We start from the raw sequence: 6,856 nt of genomic DNA on the forward strand, positions 1-6,856 counted from the left end.
GAACTAACACCAGTGTACTGGATGAAGCAAAGACCACCAGTGTTGAAGCAATGATTCTTCATCATCAACTTTGCTGGACTGGTCATGTTGTGCGGATGCCTGATGATCGTCTTCCAAAGCAACTACTCAATTCCGAACTTAAAAATGGAAAGCTGGGGGTCAACAAAAGAGGTTTAAAGACTCTCTCAAGGCAAATTAAAAAAAAAAAGTAGTATAAACACTGACAACTGGGAAACACTGGCCTGCGAGCGCTCCAATTGGAGAACAGCCTTTACCAAAGGTGTCATGGGCTTTGAAGACACTCGAAATCAGGATGCAAGGGAGAAATGTGCTAAGAGGAAGGCACGCTTGGCAAATCCACACCGTGATCAGCTCCTGCCCGGGAACCAATGTCCCCACTGTGGAAGGACGTGTGGGTCCAGAATTGGCCTCCACAGTCTCTTACAGACTCATTGCTAAAACCGTGTTTATGGAAGACAATCTTACTCAGCTACAAGTGATAGCCACAGAAGAAGAAGAAGATCCCCCAGTTGGTTCCAAAAAAATACAATATATATGCCTGTTAGAAGATTTAGTTATGAAAGCATGGGCAACCAGAGACCACTAACGAAAGCAAAACAAATTATGCTGAACAAGGGAAGTAGGGGCTCACATGCAATAACCCTGATACCATCATGAGCACAAATCATTGTGAATGTCCAATAAAAAGGATACCTGGAGGACCTTTGCTTCACTGAGCATTCATTCTGATTTGTTAACACAGGGTTCATGGAACAATGCACATTGACATCCTGCATTCATCCTGATTTTATTGAGAGGTCTTCACATACAGGGCCGGATTTACGTTTGATGAGACCCTAAGCTACTGAAGGTAATGGGGCCCTTGATATGTCCAGCTGTCCTTTGTCAACAACAAATTGTCACTGTTTCTTGTGTTGAATATATGCTGTATGGTAATTTATGGACCTAATAGGTGTCGCGGGTGGCGCTGTGGTCTAAGCCACTGAGCCTAGGGCTTGCTGATCAGAAGGTCGGCGGTTCAAATCCCCGCAATGGGGTGAGCTCCCGTTGTTCGGTCCCTGCTCCTGCCCACCTAGCAGTTCGAAAGCATGTCAAAGTGCAAGTAGATAAATAGGAAACGGCGTTTCCGTGTGCTGCTCTGGTTCGCCAGAAGTGGCTTAGTCATGCTGGCCACATGACCCGGAAGCTGTATGCCAGCTCCCTCGGCCAGTAAAGCGAGATGAGCGCCGCAACCCCAGTGTCGTCTGCAACTGGACCTAATGGTCAGGGGTCCCTTTACCTTTAATAGGTGTCTAAAGCCATTTGCACCTAACAAAATATGTATTTTATAAAAATAATTGTTGAATTGAAATACAATTAAGAAGAAATGGTTTTTTATATTATATTATATTTTTGAAATGTACATCCAGTTTTTTCCCCTTTAAATTTTTTTGGGGCCCCCAAGATAGTGGGGCCATAAGCTATAGCTTGTTTAGCTTATACGTAAATCAGGCACTGTTCACATATCTTCCGTTTTAGGCATTCATTGATACCACATTTTAAAATGCATTTCCCAATCAATGACAATCTTTGGAGGTGTCCCAAGAACCTCATTTTCTAATCTTACAGTTAATCACATTTCAACACTGGCTTGCAAATTACTTTTTATATTAAAAAAAGTTCTCATGAAAATTCCTCAACCTTTTCATGAACATTTTTTTTTTACAGATTTGCATACAATCTGGAATAATAAACTTCCCAATTTGTCTGTTGCTTGGTCTAAACATGGCACATGACAGGGGCATTTTCTGCTTTCATTTGTCATGCCTGTACCTAGTATAGGTTCAACAGAGAATGCATCTTCTGCATAGAAACGAGGTCTGTGGACCTTTCCAGGACAGTTCTGATCCAATAGGAAACTATTGATGCAATGTTTCAGTGGTGGCATTACTTGGTTTGAATCTCCTTTGGGTGAGTTGACACTGGCATTTTTGTAAAATTGCTTTATTTACAAACATTCAAGTAGCACATAAATTGCTTTTAATTTTTTAATTTTTTTACACATTTGCAGACAGCATGGAAGTCGAGGCAAGCTGCAGGCAAACAGATTCACTACCACACATTGGACGAAAACAACCATTTCTTCAGCTGGGGTACAAATCTTTTTTGGTCAGGATTTTGATGCAAACCTACCTGATCCCCACTTTCAGAAACATGCGTATATATAGGATTGGTGAAAATGGCATATAAACGTGCATTATTATAGGATATATTGCTTGTAGAAATGTTTGTGTCAGCAAAATTGCACACAGAGCGGTGTAGATATATGGGGAGAAATTTGCATTAAAATATTGGTGAATCTTCATGAGGACATTTTCCATTTTAAAAAGAAGCTACAAATGGATTCAGAAATGTGGTGAGCAGAAACTTAAAACTGGAAAAAAAATAAGACACTGAGAGAAATGAAATTGAGAGATTCATCCATCCTTCACCTTCCCTAAGGCACCCTTCCCCAGTGTGATAACTGCCAGATCAACCCTGGTCAGTATTGCCAATGGTCAAGGATGAGAGCAGTTGCAATCCAAGATATCTGGAAGAAACCAGTTTGGGGGAGATTCTCATAAGCGATGGGGTCATAATTGCAAGGCCTTTCCTTCGATGGGCAATAGATTCCACCCACTCGCTATGTACTGATCAAACATGACAGGAAGCCGTTGATCAATCGTAGGTGTGCCCAATTCTCATTACAGATTTGCATCCCTGCACATATCTCACTCTTCCTTCCCAGAAGCAATGTGAAGCAGTGTTTTGAAACAAGCCAAATTGGCCGTTTTGCTTAAATAATTGTCAACAACAGCATTGGAGACAGAAGTATGTCACACGGGTTTACAGACAGAGCTCAGGGGAAACATTGGCTCCCAGTACATTTCCGAGCACAATTCAAAGTGCTGACGTTTGAAGCCCTAAACGGCCTCGGTCCTGTATACCTGAAGGAGCATATCCACCCCCCATCGTCCGGCCCGGACACTGAGATCCAGCTCCGAGGGCCTTCTGGCGGTTCCCTCACTGTGAGAAGTGAAGCTACAGGGAACCAGGCAGAGGGCCTTCTCAGTAGTGGTGCCCACCCTGTTGAATGCCCTCCCATCAGATGTCAAGGAAATAAACAAAAATCTGACTTGTAGAAGACATCTGAATGCAGCCTTGTTTATGGAAGTTTTTATTGTTCGAAGTTTTATCACATTATTATTATTATTATTATTATTATTATTATTATTATTATGTTGGGAGCCACCAAGAGTGGCTGGGGGAAACCCAGCCAGATGGGTTGGGTATAAATTATTATTATTATTATTATTATTATTATTATTAAACTAACCTGGTAACTTTGCAACTTTGTTTGCAGACCTACACACAGACGCCTTTCAAAGAAGTTTTGAGGCAGAGGATTCCAAGTTCAACCACTGCCTTCTCCCATTACCAATACAGTGTGCTTGTGTTGTAGAGGTCATCACTAGAGACCAGACAGTTCCTGCTGATCTTTGGTTAACTGGACCAGTGTCCCAATCTTCCATTATTGCACTATACTTCTTTCTAGCCTTCTGGTGTCACAAATGGCCATTCCTAAATATATGTTCAGGAATGCACCTCCCTTCAGCCGTCTTTCAATTCCTGCCCTGTGAGAGGGATCCTCAGAGAATGAGGAAAGAGAGTAAGACCTCGAAGTTTGCTCTCACTGGACTTCCCCTAGTCAGGGCCACCTGCCACCATTTGTGTTGCAAGAAGAATAAATGGAAAGAAGAAGGAGACAGGCAAAGATCAGTGAAAAGCTTGTTGGAGCTGGAGACTCTGCCATGCAGCTACTGACCACCACTAGGAAGGATGCTAATGAATACTTTAATATTATGATTGTGATTCTATTAAAGTATCTTTATTCCTTGCAAGCCACCCTGGAAGGATTTGTATCCTGACATCATCATCATCATCATCATCATTTATTTATACCCCACCTATCTGGCTGGGTTTCCCCAGACACTCTGGGCAGCTCCCAACAGAATATTAAAAACACGATAAAACATCAAACATTAAAAACTTCCCTAAACAGGGCTGCCTTCAAATGTCTTCTAAAAGTCAGATAGTTGTTTATTTCCTTGACATATTATGGGGGGCGGCGCTTTCCACAGAGCAGGTGCCACTGCCGAGAAGGCCCTCTGCCTGATTCCCTGTAACCTCACTTCTCGTAGTGGGGGAACCGTCAGAAGGCCCTCGGAAGCTAAATGATGGGGGTGCAGACGCCGAGGCTGTATACCTGACAGGAGGGACATAAGCCATTGTAATATATAAATTCTTTGCACATCTCCATTCTGGAGACAGCAAAGCCACTTCCGAGCTGGAGAGGAGGTGGGGTTGCGGGCCCACCCCCTCCCCACGCAGGCATTGGCAGGAGTAATTGTTACTCAAATGAAGGGGGGGGGGAGGAAGCGCCATCACCTTCCCCCAAAGCGAAGGGTAGTCTGGTAAAGGACTCTGGGGGGCGTTGCCCTGTCTGAAGCCTGTGGAGGTGTGGGCCTAAGGCACGCCCCCAAGCGGTGACACCCGGGGGTTCCTAGTTGGCGTACTTCAGCAGGACTCCCCCGGCTGGTGGTTAACCCTTCCCAGTCTCCATGCCGGGTAGTCGATAGGAACCAACGCCTAAGGCCAATACCTCTCAATTCCTGTGATCAATAAAGTTGTGGCCTTTTTTGCCCATTAACCTTGAATAATGTGTCCTGTGTCTTCATTTCACATGGGGGGAGGGGACTTGCCACGCAACACAGGAGCTCTAGTGACTTCAGAGGACATACTGAAACAAATGATTAGGGACGGCCATTTCTCCACAATTTAGGTAATGGAGAGTTGGATTTAGAGGGTGGTGCAGGGGGAAGTGAACTTTGGTTGGATAGAGCCCCTTGCATCATTTCCCCAGCCAGCAGTAAACCTCCTGAAGCTGGAAGAGGAGAGCATTAGAAGACAGGGAAGCATCCTCACGTTGCCTAAGAAACTGACCAACTCTTCCCTATACGACACTTTGGTCTGTGGTATAGAGCCTGGTACCAGAACACTGGGAAAAAGTATAGCACACTAATGGAAGGTTGGGACACTGGTTCAGTTGCCCAAAGAGCTGCGGGAAGTGGCCAGTCTCCCAGTGCTGACCTCTACAACACAAGCATCCTGGTAATGGGAGAAAGGTGAACTCAAAAGTTTCATTGAAAGGCGTCTGTGTGGTTACGTGCATGTCTGCAACCAAAGCTGCAAAGTCACCAGGTTAGTTTCAGCTGGGCCCTGTCTGTAAACCCATGTGACACACTTCTGTCACCATAGCTGTTGCTTACAATTATTTTTGTTCAGGAGCCATTTTTTTCTGGTTCCAAAATTTCCTTTCCTTTCCATTTGGGAAGGAAGTGTGAAGTATCTGCAAGGATGTAAATCAGTTACGAGCATCAGACACACCTAAGATTGGTCAATGCTGCTCTGTCAACAGGACTTGATCATGACACAGCAAGTAGCTGGAATCGATTGCCAGTCGAAGGAAAAGCTTTGCAAATACGACCCAATCATTTATGCATTGTTAAGTGTTGTTGGCACCGATATATGCATTTGTATTTACATTTTTCTGTAATAAAGTCAAACCTCAGTTGTCGAATGTAATCCGTTCTGGAAGCCTGTTCGGCTTCTGAAATGTTCGACAACTGAGGCATGGCTTCCGATTCGTTGCAAGAGCTACTTCGGACATTCAGCTTCCAAAAAACGTTTGAAAACCAGAGCATTTACTTCTGGGTTTTCGGTGTTCGGAAGCCTAAACGTTCCAAAACCTAGCCATTCGGGAGCCGAGGTTTGACTGTATAATTATTTTTTGTAGACATTGCTTGGCCGGCTGCTGAAAAAGCAACACAAAATTCAGGACAAGGCAGAAAATCTGCTGTACTTCTGTGGTTTATTGTTTCTGAATCAGGTAGGTGCGCACTAAAATCTTGGCTAAACCAGATTTGTCCCCCCAAGTGAAAGAATCTTTGCATCCAGTGTGAGGTAGTGGATCTTTTGCCCTGTGGGAATGCCTGCCGTTTGCCTCCGCTTACAGTATGTGCTGCCTGCATACTTGCAAAAAAAAAAGAAAAAGCAATTTTATAAAAAATGCCATAGGTTTCAAGTGCCCTGTCATCCAAAGGAAGCCAAAACCAAGTAATGATGCTGTTGGAACTTCTCACCAATAGGAACGGGTTAAAGAGTCAATCAAGGCCTGCAAAAAATGTTACAGTGGTACCTCGTTTTACGGACGGGATCCGTTCTGGAGATCCATTCATAGCATGAAAAGCCCACAACTCGAAATGTCGCATCTGTGCAGGTGCATGGCATGATTTAGCGCTTCTGCGCATGTGTGAGCAGAGAAACCTGGAAGTAACCCATTCTGGTACTTCTGGGTTGCCATGGGAAGCAACCTGAAAAGACGCAACATGAAGCGGACTCAACACGAGGTATGACTGTACTAGTTTTTCTGCATAAGGTGAATCTTCCAAGACTTTAGGACTCTCAAAGAGAAGAAAAGCAGCAGTTCGCAAGTGTTCCTCATGGCCACTGGGTGCTGTTGACCAGATAAGTGGCTATTTGGAAGCTTGCATTGAATGTATTGTTCAGAGTTTGACATGATCATAATCATTCATCTAAAAAGGTAAAGGGACCCCTGACCATTAGATCCAGTCGTGATCGACTCTGGGGTTGTGGCGCTCATCTCGCTTTATTGGCCGAGGGAGCCGGCGTACAGCTTCTGGGTCATGTGGCCAGCATGATGAAGCCATTTCTGGCGAACCAGAGCAGTGCACAG

Source organism: Podarcis pityusensis, assembly GCF_964106645.2.
Source record: "Podarcis pityusensis genome assembly, chromosome: 3".
NCBI lineage: Eukaryota > Metazoa > Chordata > Lepidosauria > Squamata > Lacertidae > Podarcis > Podarcis pityusensis.